The 25,010-nt window shown below is 42.3% G+C and overlaps 1 protein-coding gene across 11 annotated transcripts in view; it reads left to right on the forward strand.

Annotated features, from left to right (window-relative positions):
* LOC129814844 (R3H domain-containing protein 2-like) overlaps positions 1 to 25,010 on the forward strand; it is a 66,227-nt gene that overhangs the window by 4,844 nt on the left and 36,373 nt on the right. The window contains exon 1 of one of the 11 annotated variants that reach the window (XM_055867925.1): positions 12,641 to 13,111. The exons of 9 other annotated variants lie outside the window; for them this stretch is intronic. The gene's annotated coding sequence lies outside the window, so the exon portion shown is untranslated. Of the gene's footprint in view, positions 1 to 12,640; positions 13,112 to 25,010 lie in introns of those variants that run through there. One more of the 11 variants, XM_055867922.1, reaches the window with a different exon arrangement.

A 25,010-nucleotide genomic window follows, 5' to 3' on the forward strand; every position in this document is an offset into this window, starting at 1 on the left:
TGTACTAAAAAATAAATGGCAATAAGATTTGGCTACAGCTGCTGGTTGTTCTGTGTTTTGGGGGATTGGACATGTTATGACTACGCTAGGAGTGTGAATGGTTAAACATTAAAACGAAATTGGGATATTAACTTTCAGAAAACAACGGAAAAATGTTTCTTCCGCAAAATGAAAGGTGCCGTTATCACGAAACTACCAATAACAGGTCCCGAATCATCATAAAGGGAAAAATAAAAATGTAACATACCTAATGCAACAATGCTGTAACATTAGTATGAGATTAGCATCTTTCAAATGAAATGCCATGAATATAAGGTGCGTCACGTTGTTATTTTTAAAAATGGCAGTATGTGACAGCAGCGAAACAGCCTGCTCTGCCCCCAGTACAGTATCGAGTCTGCTGCTGCTCTCTGTGCTTTTAGCTGACCCCGTAGCTATATATCTTTATATATTTATATCTATATACTGTATCGAATTTTATTTCTATGTACTGTATACGTTTTTCTTTCCTCCGCTCCTGACTGCATAGGCTGCTATAGAAATTGTATGACTAGAACGTACATCCCATTCAAGTCAGTGATGGCATAATGGGTGGTTATAAACGGTTATGACAGTTTTATTTGAATGATTGTCTTCATCCATAACCGTCGATTTTATACGGTAATTGTGCAAGCCTTAATTTTTCCTTGCAGTGCCCAGCTAGCTAAAACTCCATCCCTGTGTTTGTCAGTGACGCTAGCTAGAAGCAAGCAGGCTACAACAATTTTAAATCAGCTGATGAAATTACTTGTGACCGATATAGCCTACTTGTACAGGAATAGAGATGTTTTGTTTTTACAACTTTCTCACTGTCTATCAGAGCATGCGTCAGTCTGCCCCAGTGCCTGCGTCTCATTGTGAGTGAGCCATGCACAATACAGGTCGCGGGAGACGATGCTTGATTTTTAATTTTGGAATATTGATAAGTGGCAGTTGATGTCAAGTGCGCGTTGTCTCAATGCTCATTTAAGTTAAAACACTTAACAGACTAGATTGATCACAAGGGCAAGTGGCGACTCGATAAAGGGCTTATGGGCCAAGTGTTTGGTTTGAGATTCAGCCTGTGACTACATTTGATAGAATGTAATAGCCCCCTAGCGGTCATACAGAACTGGACTATCATACGCAATAGGACCAAAATCTGCATGTGGAATTGTAATGTTTTGATTTTGTTTGAATTAAGCCACAATATTGTACATTTTAACTAGCCTAACTTTTGCCATATTTTTGTCATGATGCATGAGAGCGTGTGCATGCATGCATACATAACGGGGTCTGCGTGTGAGCGAGGTGCATGCAGTTAGTTCATACTTGTGTGTTAGGCCTGGGTGGTATCCAGATTATCTTCAAACTGACCTTGTGCCATACTGGCATATTCGGTAATACCGGCACTAAACACAAGGGGCGCTTTAAAAAAATAAAAAACACAGCCTTTGTACTCCGAAGGTTTGCAATGCTAACAAATGCATATAAAATGCCATAGAGCATGCCAACTAAATGCTAATGAGTGCATTGCGAACAATTTATATAGTGTCTGACCTAAAGTATTTGCAGGACACATCTCAGCTCATATTTATTCAAGTAACAAAACAAATCTTTGCTGTTACCAAGCAATGCTTGATTTTGTAAAAAGCTCACCACTAAATAGCATGTTATCAGCATGTTAAATGTGCAACTGAAGGGAAAAAAATTCTAGACCACCTTTGCGTACATACCCCAACCAGAAGCCATGCATTACAGGCAACATCCGCACTGAGCTAAAGGCTAGAGCTGCCACTTTCAAGGAGCGGGACTGTAACCCAGAAGCTTAGAAGAAATCCCGCTATGACCTTCGACGAACCGTCAAACAGGCAAAGCATCAAAACAGGACTAAAGGGAAGCACAGCCAAGAGCTGCCCAGTGACACAAGCCTACCAGACGAGCTAAACTACTTCTATGCTCGCTTCGAGGCATGTAACACTGAAACATGCATGAGAGCATCAGCTGGAAGACTGTGATCATGCTCTCCGCAGCCGATGTAAGTAAGACCTTTAGACAGGTTAACATTCACAAGGCCGCAGGGCCAGACGGATTACCAGGACGTGAACTCTGAGCATGCGCTGACATACTGACATTTTCAACCTGTCCGAGTCTGTAATACCCACATGTTTTACGCAGACCACCATAGTGCCTGTGCCCAGGAAAACTAAGGTAACCTGCCTAAATGACTACCGACTCGTAGCACTCACGTCTGTAGCCATGAAGTGCTTAGTAAGGCTGGTCATGGTTCACACAATGACGGCCTATCGGGGAACAGTGCCTTGTTCAGGGGTAAAATGATCTTGTCAGGTCGGGCATTCGATCTAGCAACCTTTCGGTTACTGGCCCAACGCTCTAACCACTAGGCTACCTGCCTAGTAGTTTGTTCAGGCATTCTTGAGTCTGAAGCAGATATGCACCCTTTTTAAACATTATTTGATTTATATCGTGATAATATTTGTTATCGAATGATTTAAAAAAAAACAAAAAAAAACATTTTTTTTTTTTTTTTTTTTTTTAGATATTGTGATAATTTATTTGCCATATCGCCCAGCCCTATTATCAATCATTGTTTTTGAAACCAGTGGACAGCCAGTGATAAGCCAGTGGAAAAATGTGCTCTTGCAACAGCTGCATAGTGCGGATCCCAGCCTATGGAATAAAAGTGGGGCTTTAATTCATGCTGGTAAGATAAATCCATTGGAATAATGGACACATGCTCAAACTCGTACACGTTTGATAGACTTAAAGGGGCAATCTGCCAGCAAGCAAGTGCTCAGCATATGTGGGAACTCTTCAAGACTGTTGGAAAAGCATTCAAGGTGACTACCTCATGAAGCTGGTTGAGATAATCCCAAGAGTGTGCAAAGCTGTCATCAAGGAAAAGGGTACTTTGAAGAATCTCATATGAAATATATTTTGATTTAACACTTTTTTTGTTTGTTTACTACATGATTCCATATGTGTTATTTCATAGTTTTGATGTCTTCACTATTATTCTACAATGTATAAATAAAGACCCCGGAATTAGTAGGTGTGTCCAACTTTTGACTGGTACTGTATGTGTGAAATGTGTGTTGATTTTAGAATGTACCATTATCATGCACTTGTCTCGAAACAGGGGCAGCGGGAAAAATACACTTAAATAGCGAATGAATGACGCTTATCTTGTGTTTCATTTCCATTCTAGCCAGGTAGGCTATACTCTGGTTGTAAAGATAAGCAATGTGCTTAATACTAGGAAAGGTGAGAAATAAATATACACTGCTCAAAAAAATAAAGGGAACACTTAAACAACACAATGTAACTCCAAGTCAATCACACTTCTGTGAAATCAAACTGTCCACTTAGGAAGCAACACTGATTGACAATAAATTTCACATGCTGTTGTGCAAATGGAATAGACAAAAGGTGGAAATTATAGGCAATTAGCAAGACACTCCCAAAAAAGGAGTGATTCTGCATGTGGGGACCACAGACCACTTCTCAGTTCCTTTGCTTCCTGGCTGATGTTTTGGTCACTTTTGAATGCTGGCGGTGCTCTCACTCTAGTGGTAGCATGAGACGGAGTCTACAACCCACACAAGTGGCTCAGGTAGTGCAGCTCATCCAGGATGGCACATCAATGCGAGCTGTGGCAAAAAGGTTTGCTGTGTCTGTCAGCGTAGTGTCCAGAGCATGGAGGCGCTACCAGGAGACAGGCCAGTACATCAGGAGACGTGGAGGAGGCCGTAGGAGGGAAACAACCCAGCAGCAGGACCGCTACCTCCGCCTTTGTGCAAGGAGGAGCACTGCCAGAGCCCTGCAAAATGACCTCCAGCAGGCCACAAATGTGCATGTGTCAGCATATGGCCTCACAAGGGCTCTGAGGATCTCATCTCGGTACCTAATGGCAGTCAGGCTGCCTCTGGCGAGCACATGGAGGGCTGTGCGGCCCCACAAAGAAATGCCACCCCACACCATGACTGACCCACCGCCAAACCGGTCATGCAGGAAGATGTTGCAGGCAGCAGAACGTTCTCCACGGCGTCTCCAGACTCTGTCACGTCTGTCACATGTGCTCATGTGCTCAGTGTGAACCTGCTTTCATCTGTGAAGAGCACAGGGCGCCAGTAGCGAATTTGCCAATCTTTGTGTTCTCTGGCAAATGCCAAACATCCTGCACGGTGTTGGGCTGTAAGCACAACCACCACCTGTGGACGTCGGGCCCTCATACCACCCTCATGGAGTCTGTTTCTGACCGTTTGAGAAGACACATGCACATTTGTGGCCTGCTGGAGGTCATTTTGCAGGGCTCTTGCACAAAGGCGGAGGTAGCGGTCCTGCTGCTGGGTTGTTGCCCTCCTACGGCCTCCTCCACGTCTCCTGATGTACTGGCCTGTCTCCTGGTAGCGCCTCCATGCTCTGGACACCACGCTGACAGACACAGCAAACCTTCTTGCCACAGCTCGCATTGATGTGCCATCCTGGATGAGCTGCACTACCTGAGCCGCTTGTGTGGGTTGTTGACTCCGTGTCATGCTACCACTAGACTGAGAGCATCGCCAGCATTCAAAAGTGACCAAAACATCAGCCAGGAAGCATAGGAACTGAGAAGTGGTCTGTGGTCACCACCTGCAGAATCACTCCTTTATTGGGGGTGTCTTGCTAATTGCCTATAATTTCCACCTTTTGTCTATTCCATTTGCACAACAGCATGTGAAATTTATTGTCAATCAGTGTTGCTTCCTAAGTGGACAGTTTGATTTCACAGAAGTGTGATCGACTTGGAGTTACATTGTGTTGTTTAAGTGTTCCCTTTATTTTTTTGAGCAGTGTATATAAATCTGTTCTGAAAGACCCCAGAGTCTGTAGCACCACTAAGCAAGGGGCACCACCAAGCAAGCAGCACCATGAAGACCAAGGAGCTTTCCAAACATGTCAGGGACAAAGTTGTGGAGAAGTACAGATCAGGGTTGGGTTATAAAAAAAATATCAAACTTTTAACATCCCACGGGGCACCATTTAAATCCATTATTAAAAAATTGAAAGTATATTGCACCACAACAAACCTGCCAAGAGAGGGCCGCCCACCAAAACTCAGACCAGGCAAGGAGGGCATTAATCTGAAAGAGAACAAAGAGACCAACGATTCTCCAATCTCCGCAGCTCCTTCAGGGTTATCTGTCCATAGGACCACTAAGCCGTACACTCCACAGAGCTGGGCTTTACGGAGGAGTGGCCAGAAAAAAGCCATTACTTAAAGAAAAATGTAATGTAGGAGTAAATGTAGGAGACTCGCCAAACATATGGAAGAAGGTACTCTGGTCAGATGAGACAAATTTACATTTTTGGCCATCAAAGAAAACGCTGTGTCTGGCACAAACCCAACACCTCCCATTACCCCGAGAACATCATCCCCACAGTGAAGCATGGTGGTGGCAGCATCCTGCTGTGGGTATGTTTTTCATCGGCAGGGACTGGGAAACCGAATTGAAGGAATGATGGATGGCACAAAATACAGGTAAATTCTTGAGGGAAACCTGTTTGTCTTCCAGAGATTTGAGACTAAGACGGAGGTTCACCTTCCAGCATACTGCTAAAGCAACACTCGAGTGGTTTAAGGGGAAACATTTAAATGTCTTGGAATGGCCTAGTCAAAGCCCAGACCTCAATCCAATTGAGAATCTGTGGTATGACTTAAAGATTGCTGTACACCAGCAGGAACCCATCCAACTTGAAGGAGCTGGAGCAGTTTTGCCTTGAGGAATGGGCAAAAATCCCAGTGGCTAGATGTGCCAAGCTTACAGAGACATACCCCAAGAGACTTGCAGCTGTAATTGCTGCAAAAGGTGGCTCTACAATGTATGGACTTTGGGGGGATGAATAGTTACCCACGATCATATTTTCTTATTTTTTTGTCTTATTTCTTCTTTAACAAATATTTTGCATCTTCAAAGTGGTAGGCATGTTGTGTAAATCAAATGCATGTTGAGTAAATCAACCCCCCACAAAATCTATTTTAATTCCAGGTTGTAAGGCAACAAAATAGGAAAAATGCCAAGGGGGTGAATACTTCCGCGAGCCACTGTACATACAGTTGAAGTTTACATACACTTAGGTTGGAGTCATTAACTCGTTTTTGAACCACTCCACAAATGTATTGTTTACTTCTCTAGGATAGGGGGCAGCATTTTCACGTTTGGATGAAAAGCATACCCAAATTCAACTGCCAGCTACTCATCCCCAGAAGATAAGATATGCATATTGTTAGTAGATTTGGATAGAAAACACTCTGAAGTTTCTAAAACAGTTTGAATCATGTCTGTGAGTAACAGAACTTATTTAGCAGGCGAAACCCCGAGGACAAACCATTCAGAATTTTGTTGTTGAGGTCACTCTCTTTTCAATGGATTTTCCTTGGGAATACAGATTTCTAATTGACCTTCTTGCAGTTCCTACCACTTCCACTGAATGTCAACAGTCTTTAGAAATTAGTTGAGGGTTTTTCCTTTGTGTAATGAAGAAGTACTGCCATTTTGAATCAGGGTCACTTGTGTCCTGTTTGTTCGAGGCGCATGACCAGAAGGCTAGCTACAGTTTGTTTTAATCCTGTATTGAACACAGATCATCCCGTCTTCAATTTTATCGATTATTTATGTTAAAAAATACCTAAAGTTGTATTACATAAGTAGTTTGAAATGTTTTGGCAAAGTTTACAGGTAACTTTTGAGAGATTTTGTAGTCATGTTTCACAATTTGGAACTGGTGTTTTTTCTGGATCAAACGCACCAAATAAATGGACATTTTGGATATATATCGACGGAATTAATCGAACAAAAGGACCATTTGTGATGTTTATGGGACAAATTGGAGTGCCAACAGAGGAAGCTCGTCAAAGGTAAGGCATTAATTATATTTTTATTTCTGCGTTTTGTGTTGCGCCTGCAGGGTTGAAATATGCTTCTCTCTCTTTGTTTACAAGTGGTGCTATCCTCAGATAGGCTTTTCGGCGAAAGCAAACAATGCTTCTATTTGAATTCTGACAAGTTGGCTGGATTCACAACCAGTGTAGCTTTAATTTGGTATCTTTCATGTGTGATTTCATGGAAGTTAGATTTTTATAGAAATTTGAATATTGCGCTCTGCATTTTCTCTGGCTTTTGGCCAAGTGAGACCGTAGCGTCCCCCCTAATCTCAGAGTTTTGGATATAAATATGAACTTTACCGAATAAAACATACATGTATTGTGTAACATGAAGTCCTATGAGTGTCATCTGTTGAAGATCATCAAGGTTAGTGATTCATTTTATCTCTATTTCTGCTTTTTGTTACTCCTCTCTTTGGCTGGAAAAATGGCTGTGTTTTTCTGTGGCTATGTACTGACCTAACATAATCGTTTGGTGTGCTTTCGCCGTAAATCCTTTTTGAAATCAGACATTGGATTCACAACAAGTGTAGCTTTAATTTGGTGTCTGTCATGTGTGATTTCATGGAAGTTTGATTTTTATAGTAATTTATTTGAATTTGGCGTTCTGCATTTTTACTGGCTTTTGGCCTATCCCAGAGAAGTTAACAAACTATAGTTTTGGCAAGTCGGTTAGGACATCTACTTCGTGCATGACACGAGTCATATTTACAACATTTGTTTACAGACGATTATTTCACTTATAATTCACTGTATCACAATTGCAGTGGGTCAGAAGTTTACATACACTAAGTTGACTGTGCCTTTAAACAGCTTGAAAAATTCCTGAAAATGATGCCATGGCTTTAGAAACTTCTGATTGACTCAAATTATGTCAATTAGCCTATTGGAGGTGTACCTGTGGATGTATTTCCAGGCCTTCCTTCAAACACAGTGCCTCTTTGCTTGACATCATGGGAAAATCAAAAGAAATCAGCCAAGACCTCAGAAAAAAAATTGTAGACCTTCACAATTCTGGTTCATCATTTGGAGCAATTTCCAAACGCCTGAAGGTACCACGTTCTTCTGTACAAACAATAATACGCAAGCATAAACACCATTGGACCACGCAGCTGTCATACCGCTCATGACAGCAAAGGACCTTGTGAAGATTCTGGAGGAAACGGGTACAAAAGTATTTATATCCACAGTTAAACGAGTCCTATATTGACACAACCTGAAAGGCCGCTCAGCAAGGAAAAGCCACTGCTTCAAAACTACCATAAAGAAGCCAGACTACATTTTGCAACTGCACATGAGGACCAAGATCGTACTTTTTGGAGAACTGTCCCCTGGTTTGATGAAACAAAAATATAACTGTTTGGCCATAATGACCATCGTTATGTTTGGAGGAAAAATGGGAGTGCTTGCAAGATGAAGAACACCATCCCAACTGTGAAGCACGGGGGTGGCAGCATCATGTTGAGGGGGTGCTTTGCTGCAGGAGGGACTGGTGCACTTAACAAAATAGATGCCATTATGAAGGAGAATTATGTGGATATATTGAAGCAACATCTCAAGACATCAGTCAGGAAGTTTATGCTTGGTCGCAACATGGTCTTCCAAATAGACAATGACCATGAGCATACTTCCAAAGTTGTGGCAAAAGGGCTTAAGGACAACAAAGTCAAGGTATAGGAGTGGCCATCACAAAGCCCTGATCTCAATCCCATAGAAAATTTGTGGGCAGACCTGAAAAAGTGTGTACAAGCAAGGAGGCCTACACACCTGATTCAGTTACACCAGCTCTGTCAGGAGGAATGGGCCAAAATTCACCCAACTTATTGTGGGAAGCTTGTGGAAGGCTGTTACTAGAGTGTATTGTCGTGGAAATTCTACACAGGGACACTCAAAGTCAATCTTAAATGAATCATTGTTTATTAACAGCAAGCTGGAAAGGTCACAGTCAAACTTAAAAGCATAAAGTACCGGTCTGAAGTGAGCTCCCCCGGGGCAGTCCTGTTCTCTTATATAGTGCTTAAGTTATATTTGCATTATTCATCGTTCTTAATTCATCATTAACGTTTGGTTCATGCATGTGACCGACCAATACTGGTTCATACATGTGACAGACCAATACCTCACGAGGCTTCTCCTCTCCAAGCGGAGACTTTAACTGAGATATCCCTTTCCGTTCTCAAAACAAAGTTCTGGGCGTACTACCAAATTGCACATACTGATAGTGAGGATTCCTCCCAGGCACGTTCAATCAGTCACTTGCATGAACACAGAAGTTGGTTATTAGAAAAGCACAAACATAACATTTTCCATTGCATTATTTTCATATGTTTTACTGTTTAGAAATGGAAGCACTTTGTATATATATATTTTCCCATGTAAGTATCTGGACAATCCACTTACTGTATCAAAGTAGTCAAGAGTTTAGTATTTGGTCGCATATTCCTAGCACGCAATGACTACATCAAGCTTGTGACTCTACAAACTTGTTGGATGCCTTTTTGTAGTTACTTTTGGTTGTTTCAGATTGTTTTGCCCAATAGGAACAGAATAATGAATGTGTTGTCATTTTGTAAATAATAATAGGATGTTTTTCAACACTTCTACATCCATGTGGATGCTACCATGATTATGGAGTATCATTAATGAATTGTGAATAATGATGAGTGAGAGTTAGAGGAACAAATGCCCCCCCCCCCCCCCAAAAAAAAAGCCAACCCCTCACCTTTGCCATTAACCAGGGGTATGATCTTTGTTCCTCAAACTTTTTTACCGAAACACAGCCAAAAAAACCTGTAAATGTTTAGTCACACGCTTGATGTCAGGGGTCGCGTTAACGCAGGATTTTGCATTTTTCACACAGAAAAGGAAAGCGAATATATCTTGCTGCTTTTTGTAAATGCAGATCTAAGATGCTTCTTATTTGTCAACTCTGCTCAGGTTCAGTAAGGGTTTTGCTCCAGATCATCTATGTGAAAGGCCTAATTTCATGCTTCAGCTGCACTATCTTTGCTCACATCATTGGATCACCAGACAGCGCTCTGAATGACATGTAGGCTACTTTTCTCTGGTACTTTCCTCCATTGTAAATTGCAAAACGGTTAATGTAGCTGGCTACATTCTTTCAATGATAAACATTAGAAATATGATGGCCGTGCATTGTTAAAAAAAAAAAAAACTACCTTGCTTTTTCGTTAGCTAGTTTACTTGTCTGACTGCTAGCCATATAGGCAGAGTTGCAAAGAAAAGCCATATCTCAGACTGGCCAATAAATATAAAAGACTAAGATGGGCAAAAGAACACAGACTCTGGACAGAGGAACTTTGCCTAGAAGGCCAGCATCCCAGAGTTGCCTCTTCACTGTTGACGTTGAGACTGGTGTTTTGCGGGTACTATTTAATGAAGCTGCCAGTTGAGGACTTGTGAGGTGTCTGTTTCTCAAACTAGACACTCTAATGTACTTGTCCTCTTGCTCAGTTGTGCATCGGGGCCTCCCACTCTTTCTATTCTGGTTAGAGCCAGTTTGTGCTGTTCTGTGAAGGGAGTAGTACACAGCGTTGTGCGAGATCTTCAGTTTCTTGGCACTTTCTCGCATGGAATATCCTTCATTTCTCATAACAAGAATAGACTGACGAGTTTCAGAAGAAAAGTCTTTGTTTCTGGCCATTTTGAGCCTGTAATCGAACCCACAAATGCTGATGCTCAACTAGTCTGAAGAAGGCCAGATTTATTGCTTCTTTAATCAGAACTGTTTTCAGCTGTGCTAACATAATTGCAGAAGGGTTTTTCAAATGATCAATTAGCCTTTTAAAACTTGGATTAGCTAACACAGCGTACCATTGGAACACAGGAGTGACGGTTGCTGATAATGGGCCTCTGTACGCCTACTATGTAGTATTTTTCCATAAAATAATCTGCCGTTTCCAGCTACAATAGTCATTTACAACATTAACAATGTAATGTCTACAATGTATTTCTGATCAATTGGATGTTAATGGACAAAAAAAAAAAAATCTTTAAAAAACAAGGACATTTCTAACTGACCCCAAACCTTTGAACGGTAGGTTATATGGTTTAAAATGCGGTGCAATTTCGCCAGCTATTTCTGGAGAAGTGCAAATTTCATCTGTAAGATGGTTCCTGCAATCAGTATAATGTTAAGTGGACATTCCTTCCCTTTCTCTTCATATTAGATATTTATCCAGCTCCTATGAACAGTTTGGATGTGCGTAAAACCCTCCGGTTTGTTGCCTTGTCTGTATTATTATGCGCCCACAGGGAGCAAATGTGTTGCTTATAACTGTATTTAGACACAGCCTATTTAAAACAAGTTTTTTTTTTATTAGAATTATACTCTGTCTTTTTAGGCCTTATCAATAGCCCGGTGAATTGAATCTTGCTGATTTGACTACGTTGGCATGTCCAGACAGCAATTTGCAATTAGCCCCTATATGTGTGTAAATCAGTGTAATGCTATAGCCTGTGTTTTTAACCATTTATTTCCATATTGGAGCAATACATTTTAGAACAATGTGGACTGCAAACATGTTCAAAATATTAAGCAAATGTGGGACGTATAATGAACTAGGTTATTATGGAGTAACAGAGTTGAGAACGAAATAGGATGAAAGACCATAAATACGCAACTTGGAGCAACCACATATTTAGCCATGGAGCATGTTCTGATTGGCCAGTGAGGGGGCAAGCCTCGACACACCCACAACTTGTTTAATAATCCCAACCCCGGCCCTTTCACGGCCGCTACTGCTCCCGTAATTCCGGTGAAACATTTCATTTGAAATCCAAAATCCTGGAGCGTAGAGCGAAATGTACAAATGTTATCTTCACTGTCAAAAAATGTGGTGTTATGTCTTACGGTTTTTGGTTTACCTTGATGCTGGAGCTCCTCTCCATCGTTTAATAAACTAAACAATAATACTTGTGACTGGGGTGGCCAGTGGCACTGTTTCCCCTAATGCGGATCTCAGCTTTAAGCTGATATTGACACATTTTACAAGGAATTTAATGCCCACACTTAATTCAGTGTATCTGTCTGGTTACTTCTCAAGGGAAACTGAAATTCAAATGTTCTGAGTTGACCCCCAATCCTGCTGTTCTGATGACCCTTTTCAAGTCCAATCCAGCCTCCCTTTCTGATGCTGCTGAACTTTTGACTGCCTTTAAACATGCTGTGCTGCTGTGAGGGCTTGTTGCAGGCAGGGAGAACTAAGGAAGATGATTCAAATCCATTCATCCTGTCTAGGGAATTATCTTTTTCCCCCGCTAATGAGGTCTTTCTTTCTGCTCGTCCATACCCCTGCAGTGCATTTCTCCTACCCCCACCAGTTTGTTTTACATCCAAACCCAAGGGCACGGAATGAAGACTAGTGTAACAGAGAATCTAGCGTAGTTGGTTGTAATTGAGGACTTGACGGTTAGAGATGGTCACATGGCTTGCTCTTGTGGATCTAGGTTATATGTGGCTTCCTACACAGCAAGGAGGGATGCAATGCAAACCTTGAGTGGGTGAATGGAGGAGTTAACATTTCATTGTCCGGTTTTCGTCGTTGAAGTGTCTTGCCATCGCGCTGCTCCCCCAGTGACACAGTCCTTTAAACAGCTGGGTTTCCTCACTAGCCCTGGGCTGCCTGTCAGCACAATTATATTGTTACTGAGAGAGAAAGGGAGTGCGAGGAAGGGAGGGTTGGGGAAGGAGTAGAGTAAGGCAGAGCAGTGTGCACATGATATAGTGAGAGGAGAGTGCTCGCTCGCTCTCTCGCTCACCGTCTCTGTGCTTGTACACTTCATTCAGAAAAAGGGGCAGTCAAGAGAGGGTCCTTCCTTCCTCGTTTCCAGAACCCTCGACGTAGAATAGCTCCGACATGTACAGCTAGCTAGAACAGACGGAGACGACCGACAAGACCGTGAGTGCTCCCAGACCATGAAATAAGCTTTAGGCTAGCGGTAGCTAGATGACCGCGGGGGACGGATGGATTCTCCTCGGATACAGTCGGTGTTTATTGAGACGAAAGTGACGTCGGCGATCTGCTAGCGTAGCGCTATGTTGTAGCCTGTCGTTCCACCCGATCGTTCATCCTGCAAAACCTCTGCATGGGAGCTGCAAATCTCTGAACACAGTAAGCAAGCGATGTGCGTGTGCGTGTGCGCCACTGTGTGTTGTATTATTCACATTTACCAGTTACGCGGGGTGTGTCAAAGTTAAACTTCAAACTATTATTCGGTGGATTGCCTTAGCTTATCGCCTCTTATCCGTCTCTGTTCGTGTCCTGTCTTTTGTAACGTTGCTAAAGTGTGATTTAGCTCGCTGCGTGGCTCTACGGTAGCTGACATCTATCTGGAGCTTAGCATAGCTTCTATAAAGTACTGTTTTACAGGGCTGGGAATCGCCAGGCACCTCCCAATATGATATTATCACGATACCTAGGTACCGATTGTCATGTGTTTTTGATTCTGTGACTCTTCATTGTGGTTCGATGTTCCAAATATATTGCTCACCATGCGTCTGCTGCAGGGAGATGGGAACATTAGAAAACACGTTTTTTTTGATCAGTCAAGGAAATAGAAGTGCCGAAAACAAATTGGGCCCCTATTTTAAAAAGCTATTTTGGAAAATGTTGGTGCAGATACAGCCAATTAGCGCAAAAATATTATTGCGATATGACATATCATCTAAAATAATATCCCGGTGTGTAACTTTCGATTTGTCCCCTTCTATTTACCCTTCTGTAATCTGTTCACCTGCATTGGTTTTTAGAGGGTTTGGAGGTACTGGTTTTAAGTGTGACGTTAATGAAGTCACCGACTATCTAACTATGTCTATGGACTGTTCCATTTTATTAGTGGTGCATGTAGGCTATGCTGCATAATTATGGCTTTATATATTGTGCTAGAGGGTGAGTGAGTGGGTGGGTGGGTTGGCTAGTGTGAGAACACACACTTTGGTGAAGACAGTGCTGAGTTAATGAGGAATTCCCTGCTACTGTGTTGTCCTGTAGGCGGGTGGGAGGGGGGGCAGGGGTGGAGAGTTGACAGGAAGGGTCCGTCACTTTGGAACCTGTCATAGAGCAGAGAGGATGGAAGGGAGGAAGTAGAGGGAGGGATAACAGACTGAGCCAGGAGAGATGGAGACAGGGAGTGAAAGAAGGGGGGAGGAAGGGAGTGGGAGCGAGGTCACCCCGTTGGTGGCTTAGTTGGTTTTGTGCATCTATGCAGAGGAGAGGAAAGAAGAGGGGGGGGGGGACACTGAATTCGTCATAAGGAGCCTCCTATCCATGGAGATGTGAACTGTACTGTAGCTATATGTGACCGCAAATAGTTGATTCTTACAAAACATTGGGTGGGAACATCTGGCTAACCATTAAGACTAACACAGAACATAATGTGCTAGGAACAGAGAGGGGGGCGGAGAGATGGGGAGAAAGTGGGTGCAGGTGACAGAAAGAGGGTGGGTTGGAGATGGAGGGAGAAAAGAGTGTTTGCTAGAGGGAGACAGCGAGAGAGAGAGAGAGAGAGAAGAGGAGCCCTTGCGAGAGAGGCGGGGAATCTCAATTGCGTACTCCCCGCTTCTTCTCCTCGCTTCCTTTCTCCTTGCCTCCTTCACAAAACCCATTGGATGAGAAAGCCAGAGGTCCTTCTCCTACAATGGGTTTTGAGAAGGAGGCGAGGAGAGAGTACGCAATTGAGATTCTCCCAGAGACTGAGAAAGAGAGCAGCAGCAAAGCCCTCTTGAATAAAAAATCTGCTGCTATTTATAGCATAGTGTCTTCTCTCCCTCACACCAATCGCTCTCTCTCTCGTTTCTCTTTCTGTCTCATTTGCTCTTTCAGGTGAATGAAAACCTGCCGCCTTTACCCCGTAATGCTTGGTCTCGCCTCTGTATACTATTTAGCCATTTTCCCGAGCCTTCTTTGTCAGCATGGTGTTTGTGACTGTCACTTTGTTACTATCTGTTTCTATCTAATGTGGGGAGTGTTAAGCAAATCTATATCAGGTGAGACATGGGAGATATTTTGATGGGTGTGTATCCGATAGTATGGATTAAATAAGGTGTTGCATAGGTTTTAGATGTCAATATCAGGGGCTTTTAACTTCTTTTAATATGTGGGACGCTAACATCCCACTTGGCCAAAAGCCAGTAAAAATTCAGAGTGCCAAATTCAAATAAATTACTATAAAAATCAAACTTTCATTAAATCACACATGAGACACCAAATTAAAGCTACACTTGTTGTGAATCCAATGTCTGATTTCAAAAAGGATTTATGGCGAAAGCACACCAAACGATTATGTTAGGTCAGTACATAGCCACAGAAAAACACAGCCATTTTTCCAGTCAAAGAGAGGAGTAACAAAAAGCAGAAATATAGATAAAATGAATCACTAACCTTTGATCTTCATCAGATGACACTCATAGGACTTCATGTTACACAATACATGTGTGTTTTGTTCGGTAAAGTTCATATTTATATCCAGAAATCTGAGTTTAGGCGGGACGCTACTGTCTCAGAAAATGCAGAGCGCTATATTCAAATAAATTACTATAAAAATCAAACTTTCATTAAATCACACATGAAAGATACCAAATTAAAGCTACACTGGTTGTAAATCCAGTCAACTTGTCAGAATTCAAATATGCTTTTCGGCAAAAGCATACAATGCTATTATCTGAGTTAGCACCATTGTAAACAAAGAGAGATAAGCATATTTCAACCCTGCAGGCGCAACACAAAACACAGAAATAAAAATATAATTCATGCCTTACCTTTGACGAGCTTCTGTTGTTGGCACTTCAATATGTCCCATAAACATCACAAATGGTCCTTTTGTTCGATTAATTCCGTCTATATATATCCAAAATGTCCATTTATTTGGCGCGTTTGATCCAGAAAAACACAGGTTCCAACTCGTGAAACATGACTACAAAATATCTCAAAAGTTACCTGTAAACTTTGCCAAAACATTTCAAACTACTTATGTAATACAACTTTAGGCGTTTTTTTTACGTAAATAATCGATAAAATTGAAGACGGGATGATCTGTGTTCAATACAGGATTAAAACAATCTGTAGCATGCTTTCTGGTCACGCGCCTCTATTTAACAGTACACAACAAGTGACCCTGATTTCAAAATGGCCATACTTCTTCGTTACACAAAGGAAAAACCCTCAACTAATTTCTAAAGACTGTTGACATCCAGTGGAAGCGGTAGGAACTGCAAGAAGGGCAATTAGAAATCTGTATTCCCAATGAAAATCCATTGAAAAGAGTGACAACAACAACAAATTCTGAATGGTTTCTCCTTGGGGTTTCGCCTGCTAAATAAGTTCTGTTATACTCACAGACATGATTCAAACAGTTTTAGAAACTTCAGAGTGTTTTCTATCCAAATCTATTAACAATATGCATATCTTATCTTCTGGGGATGAGTAGCTGGCAGTTGAATTTGGTTATGCTTTTCATCCAAACGTGAAAATGCTGCCCCCTATCCTAGAGAAGTTAAGCTGCTATTGATTTGCAATATGCACCCGAGAGCTTGGCATTAATATTTTTTAGCCACTTGTCCTTTGGACAAGTAGCAGGGCACTATGCTGATTTAAGTAAAACATTATTTTTTTTTTACAAGGAGCATATGTGCACCAAAGTTGAAAAATGTATGCACACAGACATTTAGGAGCACAATGAAAACATTTGAGGTAATACAGCTAGAATCCTTCATTTTTCTAGGCGCACTGGTGCTCTTAATTAAACATTCCAGGTCATTCCAGGTCACACACACAAATATTTACGTGTGTGTATATACGAGTAAAATGGTCGCACTGTAAAGCCCTGAGTATGCCAGATTTTTCTTTTTACTTATAATTGTCTGTCACAACATGGGCCAAAAGAGTGACTCTATTCAACATTGTCCATGTCCTGATAGCTACCATAGAGGGGAATCCCAGTTTTCCAACAGTGTCAATTTTTTCCCATTATTGAGAGATTTACAACCAAAATATATAGGATTGTATTATTAACGCGCACCAGTTCATCAACTGCGTGTTAGCCGTTTGCGGTTATTCACGAGTGCCGATGGAAAGTTTCATCAGACATAACAATGACATTAATACATGCTATTAGCTAAATAGTTAAGTACCGACATGACCAGCCCAGCTACACAATGTTTTAAATAGGTTATGTAGTAGACTATCCTTTAATTTATAAGCTACCTGCTGCAATGTCTCTCTCTCCTCGAGCCCACTGGCACACATGCAGGTAAAGCACACACCTTGACATTTCCAGGATTTTAATGACCGAACGAACCCTGTTTGCCTACAAAAAATGATCTTGAGAAGGCACAACATGTCATTTTTCTGTCACGGATGGGCTATTGCAGGCGACGACCACACCGAGTTCCACTCCTATCAGATAAAAACAAGAAAAGGTGGCTCCAGTGGGCATGTCGGCGAATCCCAGTTCCTTTTGCGTCATGCAGATGGCCGTCAGGATTTGGCGTAAGCAGCGTAAGTCCATGGCCCCATCGTGCTTGGTGTCAACGGTACAGGCTGGTGGTGTAATGGTGTGGGGAATGTTTCCCTGTCACATGTTTGGTCCCTTGATACCAATTGAGCAACATTTCCATTCCCTGAAGAATTCAGGCTGTTCTGAAGGCAAAGCCTCAATTTCTCTGGGAATGGAATTCACAAGGTGTCAAGTGTTCCACGGGGATACTGGCCCGTGTTGACTCCAATGCTTCAAGTTGGCTGGGTGTCCTTCGGGTGGTGGACCCTTCTTGATACACACAGGAAAACTGTTGAGTGTGGAAAATTTCAGCAGCGTTGCAGTTCTTGACCCAAACTGGTGTGCCTGGCTAGGGCTGTGGCCATAATGAAATGTTGTCAGCTGGTTATTGTCATGCAAAAGTCTGCCGTTCCTACGGTAATTGACCGTTAATTAACATAAACCGGTTTAGCATCTCCAGGCCTCCACACATACAAGCCACTGATGAGTGCTTTTGGAACGTTACATTTTAAAAAGTCTGATAAATCAGTTTATTTTTGTCTGTTCTAAAGAAACATGCCATGAAGAAAATGTATTTCAGAAGAACAGAATATGAGTTGGCCTACTGTAGGCCTATGTTATCTGGCTATGCTCCGTGCTGTAGGCTTGTTCATTTAGCTGACAAGATAAGCTTGAGTCCCATGCCATTATGTTATCTGATTCTATAGTAAGAATAATTGAATTGAACTTCGCTGAATTAAATAGAAACAATGTTTTCCCATTTACAAAGAAAGTGTGCATATGAAATGGCTATGTTGAGCGTACATGTGATAATTTGAAACCGGTCCTATATGCTAGATTTGGAGTTATTTGGCAAATTTACTTGTGAATGATACAAACCTTAGAATGTCTTAGAAATAAAAACATATATGGGTTACTATTGATGATTTGAAAAAGTCACACAAAAAAAACTTGCGCTCTGTTTGTCTCTGGCTGCACAGCTGTTCTTTCATCAAGTGATCTTATTTTCACCCATCAGACTATTCTTAATGTAATCTTGTCTTTAAGAAGGGCCCGTTTTCAAATGGGCAGCAACAGGGTCAGGGGGGGAAAAATACATGTCATCTGCAGCCTAGTGAATGGAGGCCGCATGCTTTCCCGCCGCTCCGTTTTGTGGGCTACTTCGGTTTTTATAGCGGAGCATTTACTTAATATGAGCACCTGAGAAATACATTTAAGAATAACTTACCCCGTGCTTAATTTGGGAAACGAAGTGAAATCTGTTCGGGAACATCAATAGGGACATGTTTTCGTCTGCGTGCTCAATAAAGGAAAACAAGGAGAGAGAGGAGGAGATGGAAACGCGTGGTGGTGAGATTCTGTACAGCTGAAGGTAATGTCACTCAATTAATTAAATATAAACAATTCCCTATTACTAGGCTATTCAAAATCAAATACAAATTCACTATAATTGTAGGCTACCTGTAAGCAACACTGCATAATCAAATCAACCAACAGCATGTGCTGGGCACAATAAAAGGCCACTCTAAAATGTGCAGTTTTGTCACACTACACAATGCCACACATGTCTCAAGTTGAGGGAGCATGCAATTGGCATGCTGACTGCAGGAATGTTCAGCAGAGCTTTTGCCAGAGAATTGAATGTTCATTTTTCTACCATAAGCCGCCTACAACCTCATTTTAGGGAATTTGGCAGTACGTCCAACCGGCCTCACAACCACCGCTCACGTGTAACCACTCTATCCCAGGACCTACACATCCGGCTTCTTCACCTGCAGTGAGAACAGCCTCCCTGACTGCTGATGAAATTTAGGATTGTTTCTGTCTGTAATAAAGCCTTTTTTAAGGGGGAAAACGTATTCTGATTGGTTGGGCCTAGCTCCCCAGTGGGTGGGCCTGGCGCCCACCCTTGGCTGCGCCCCTGCCCAGTCATGTGAAATTCATAGATTAGGGCCTAATTATTTTATTTAAATTTAGATGTTCTACTATAAACTCAATAAAATCTATAAGTGTTGCATGTTGTGTTTATATTTTTGTTCAGTATATATTCCGGTCTCTTACATTGCGTGTTCTGATATTACGATAATTTTTCTGTATTGTATAAAACAATTTTTCTATAGGTATTACCGCACTGTTGAAGCTAGAAACACCTGCGATAACATCTGCAAATCTGTGTACACAACCAGTAAAATTTGATTTGATTTGGGTTGATTCTCCAGGGGGCAGAGCGCTAGGCTGGTGGGAAGGGAACAAAAGGACTGGCTGAAGAACCTACAGGTTTATCTATGGGCTAGTGCTGAGCGATTTAGTGTTTTTTGAGGTTGTTTCTGTTAGATTTGTACAAAAAAAACATTGTTTTCCACTTTGGTTTTGATAAAAAATTTAAACGTGCATTATGAAAAATGTACATTGAAATGATTTTACAGCTTTTTAATTCAAAAACCCAAAATAGTGAACGTTCATTAATTTGCCAAAATATTCCATTGACTCTGTCAGGTCCACATTGTGTAGACATCAACAGAAAAATACTATGAAATAATCAAATATTTCAGTTGTGTATATTACTTCGTTTTTTTTGTTGATGGCTTTATTCTTTTTAACGATCACGCAACGTCATCTTATCTCTGCTTAGGGAGTGGCAGCCAGCCAGACAATGTTATCTCTGCTCAACATACTGTACTGTCTTTAGTTATCCTATTTAGCTAGGCTAGCCTGCCTAAGTATGCAGCAGAGCTGTCTGACAATCATTTTACTAGTTCTTTAAAGTACACTGAACAAAAATACACTACATGACCAAAAGTCGACGAACATCTCATTCCAAAATCGCGGGCATTAATATGGAGTTGGTCCCCCATTTTGCTGCTGTAACAGCCTTCAGTATTCTAGGAATGCTTTCCACTAGATGTTGGTGGATTGCTGCGGGGACTTGCGTCCATTCAGCCACAAGCATTAGTGAGGTCGGACACTGATGTTGGGCGATTAGGGTTGGCTCGCAGTCGGCGTTCCAGTTCATCCCAAAGGTGTTAGATGGGGTTGAGTTCAGGGCTCTGTGCAGGCCAGTCAAGTTCTTCCGCACCGATCTCGACAAACTATTTCTGTATGGACCTCGCTTTGTGCTCGGGTGCATTGTCATGCTGAAACAGGAAAGGGTCTTCCACAAAGGCACAATCGTCTAGAATGTCCTTTGTATGGTGTAGCGTTAAGATTTCCCATTACTGGAACTAAGGGGCCTAGCCCAAACCATTATTCCTCCATCAAACTTTACAGTTGGCAGTATGCATCGTGGCTGGTAGCGTTCTCCTGGCATCCGCCTAACCCAGACTTGTCCGTTGGACTGTCAGATGAAGGGTGATTCATCACTCCAGAGAACACGTTTCCACTGCTCCAATGACTGCGAGCTTTCTACTACTCCAGCTGACGCTTGGCATTGCGCATGAGGATTTTAGGCTCGTGGCTGCTAGACCATGGAAACCCATTTCACGAAGCTGCTGTCAAACAGTTATTGTGCTGACGTTACTTCTTCCAGAGGCAATTTGGAACTCGGTAGTAGAGCTGTGGCGGTCACACAATGTAATCAGCCGGTGATTGTCAAGCGAATAACTGTCGGTCTCACGGTAATTGACCGTTAATTAACATAAACACATTTAGCATCTCCTGTCTTCCGCTCATAGCCTACAAGCCACTGATGTAGACCTTTTTAGAACATCTACATTTTAAAAAGTCTATAGCCTACACCTTCACAATAAATCCATGATTTATTTTAGACAGGTCTAAAGAAATATGATAAGAAAATGTAATCTTTCAGAAGTATAGAATAGCACACTCTGCTTTGTCCTAATGTTTCGTCCTGATCTGGCTATACTATATGGCTGTGAGCTATAGTAGTTCATTTAGCAGACAAGATTTGGTTAGAATTCGGTGGCATTATTGTATATTATGTTATAGTATGAAGAAGACAATTGAACAAAGCTGAATAAAAGAGGATATTTTCTCCAAACGATTTGAGGGAGTGCGCACATGCGGCTATTCTGTGTTGAGGGGTTAACAAAGAAATAGGTACTCCTATATGCCTTAGAGTTATTTACGTATGTTTAGTAAACTCAGCAAAAAAAAAGAAACGTCCTCTCACTGTCAACTGCGTTTTATTTTCAGCAAACTTAACGTGTGTAAATATTTGTATGAACATAAGATTCAACAACTGAGACACAAACTGAACAAGTTCCACAGACATGTGACTAACCGAAATGGAATAATGTGTCCCTGAACAAAAGGGGGGATCAAAAGTAACAGTCAGTATCTGGTGTGGCCACCAGCTGCATTAAGTATTGCAGTGCATCTCCTCCTCATGGACTGCATCAGATTTGCCATTTCTTGCTGCGAGATGTTACCCCACTCTTCCACCAAGGCACCTGCAAGTTCCCAGACATTTCTGGGAGGAATGGCCCTAGCCCTCACCCTCCGATCCAAAAGGTCCCAGACGTGCTCAATGGGATTGAGGTCCGGGCTCTTCGCTGGTCATGGCAGAACACTGACATTCCTGTCTTGCAGGAAATCATGCACAGAACAAGCAGTGTGGCTGGGGGCATTGTCATGCTGGAGGGTCATGTCAGGATGAGCCTGCAGGAAGGGTACCACATGAGGGAGGAGGATGTCTTCCCTGTAACGCACAGTGATGTGATTGCCTGTAATGACAACAAGCTCAGTCCGATGATGCTGTGTCACACCGCTCCAGACCATGACAGACCCTCCACCTCCAAATCGGTCCCGGAGTACAGGCCTCGGTGTTGCTCATTCCTTCGACGATGAACACGAATCTGACCATCACCCTGGTGAGACAAAACCGCGACTTGTCAGTGAAGAGCACTTTTTGCCAGTCCTGTCTAGTTCAACGATGGTGGGTTTGTGCCTATAGGCGATGTTGTTGCCGGTGATGTCTGGTGAGAACCTGCCTTACAACAGGCCTACAAGCCCTCAGTCCAGCCTCTCTCAGCCTATTGCAGACATTTTGAGCACTGATGGAGTGATTGTGCGTTCCTGGTTAAACTCGGGCCGTTGTTGCCATCCTGAACCTGTCCGGCAGGTGTGATGTTCGGATGTACCGATCCTATGCAGGTGTTGTTAAACGTGGTCTGCCACTGCGAGGACGATTAGCTGTCTCCCTGTAGCGCTGTCTTAGGCGTGTTTCGAAGCACCTCTCACTCACATGGCTCTCCATCACGTGATCAGGCCTTTCTCACAGGCTACAAGTGAAGACGGACACTTCAGGGACGCAACTGCACATGTCCTTATCCAATTCCGAGGTGCATATTGAAGATATCATCAGCCAACAAGATGAGTAGGCTAGTGCTTTTGCTGCTCGTTAGGCCTATGTCAATCTACTATCCCCAATCGTACAAAAGTTGACATTCTGTGCGGGAAGTAAATATTCCCAACATAGTCTTGGACAGTTGTGGGATCCGATGGATCCCAAATTAATACAACCACTAGCATAAAAAAAAGCTGACGAAACAGATTTGCTTATTGTTAATAGCCTAATAGTTTATTTATTCACATAAGCGCAGGAATGCACACACGGCAGTTGGCTATATCAAATGTATTTATATAGCCCTTCTTACATCAGCTGATATCTCAAAGTGCTGTACAGAAACCCAGCCTAAAACAGCAAGCAATGCAGGTGTAGAAGCACGGTGGCTAGGAAAAACTCCCTGGAAAAGGCCAAAACCTAGGAAGAAATCTAGAGAGGAACCAGGCTATGAGGGGTGGCCAGTCCTCTTCTGGCTGTGCCGGGTGGAGATTATAACAGAACATGGCCAAGATGTTCATAAATGACCAGCATGGTCAAATAATAATAATCACAGTAGTTGTCAAGGGTGCAACAGGTCAGCACCTCAGAAGTGAATGTCAGGTGGCTTTTCATAGCCGATCATTGAGAGTATCTCTACCGCTCCTGCTGTCTCTAGAGAGTTGAAAACAGCAGATCTGAGACAGGTAGCACGTCCGGTGAACAGGTCAGGGTTCCATAGCCGCAGGCAGAACAGTTGAAACTGGAGCAGCAGCACGGCCAGGTGGACTGGGGACAGCAAGGAGTCATCATGCCAGGTAGTCCTGAGGCATGGTCCTAGGGCTCAGGTCCCCCGAGAAAGAGAGAATTAGAGAGAGCATACTTACATTTACACAGGACACTGGAGAAATACTCCAGATATAACAGACTGACCCTAGCCCCCCGACACATAAACATATAGGCCTATAAGCGTGAATGTTCCATTAGCGGGAAAACACCATTATAAAAATTGACCACAAATGTGATTATGCACGTAATGCTTTTATTATAAAGGTGCATTTTTATGGAGAAGATTATCTTCCCCAAACTTGAATCTCATGTGCTGCTTGTATATGGAAGTTGGGCTCTACGCCCCAAGTAAAGTGGATTAATGTGCTTAATTTTAAGCAGTTGTTTGGACACTTTAGTTGTGATACAAACCGTATCAAATCATATAGGCCTATGGGCTAGGCTACATAAGGTGTGGGACTATGATTCCAAAAAGTCAAAAGAAAAATGGCATTGTTTCCTGCCTTACACTGGGCATCATTCACAATTGATAATATATAATTCACAAGAGAGGCTAATATTGTCACCCATCAGACTATTATTGATTTAATCTTGTCTTTACATATACTAAATGGCGTGTGAAATTTGTATGGACCATTATCATGCACCTGTCTCGAAATAGTGGTAGGTGAAAAAAAAAAAAGATGTCATCTATGAACTTAAATAGCGAATCGAGGCCGCTTTTCCCGTGGTTCATTTTCATGTCAGCCAGGTAGGCTATACTCCTGTTGTAATGATGAGCAATGTGCTTAATATTAGGAAAGTTGAGGTAAAAATATAGTAGGCCTAGAAAGCTGATGGTATCCTCTTTTTAATAGAGGCCATCACTCTGTTTTGTCATGCAAATTGCATAGCCTATAGAAACGTGCTACGCGTTTCGGCTGGCTGGTCTGACGATCCCGCAGGTGAAGAAGCCAAGGTGTGGAGGTCCTGGGCTGGTGTGGTGACACGTGGTCTGCGGTTTTTGAGACTGGTTAGACGTACTGCCAAATTCTCTAAAATGACTTTGGAGAGGCGGGTTCTGGAAGAGAAATTAACATTCGATTCTCTGGTACCAGCTCTGGTCGACATTCCTGTTGTGACACAACTGCACATTTTAGTGGCTTTTTTATTGTCCCTAGCAATAGCTGCACTTGTGTAACGATCATGCTGTTGAATCAGCTTCTTGATATGCCACACCTGTCAGGTGGATGGATTATCTTGATAAAGGAGAAATGGTCACTAACAGGGATGTAAACAAATGTGTGCACAAGATTGACTTAGCCACAGAGGATCATTTAGCTTTGTTAAATAAATAAAAATAGAGGTGAATTGTTTCAAATCAGATGCGCGTTGGCCTCTGCCTATTTGGGAAGCCCACAATATGTGCAGTGCATGTGGCCAGTGAAAAGCATGGGAAATATGTGTGAAGATGTCTTGAGT

This window comes from Salvelinus fontinalis, chromosome 18, assembly GCF_029448725.1.
Source record: "Salvelinus fontinalis isolate EN_2023a chromosome 18, ASM2944872v1, whole genome shotgun sequence".
Taxonomy (NCBI): Eukaryota; Metazoa; Chordata; class Actinopteri; order Salmoniformes; family Salmonidae; genus Salvelinus; species Salvelinus fontinalis.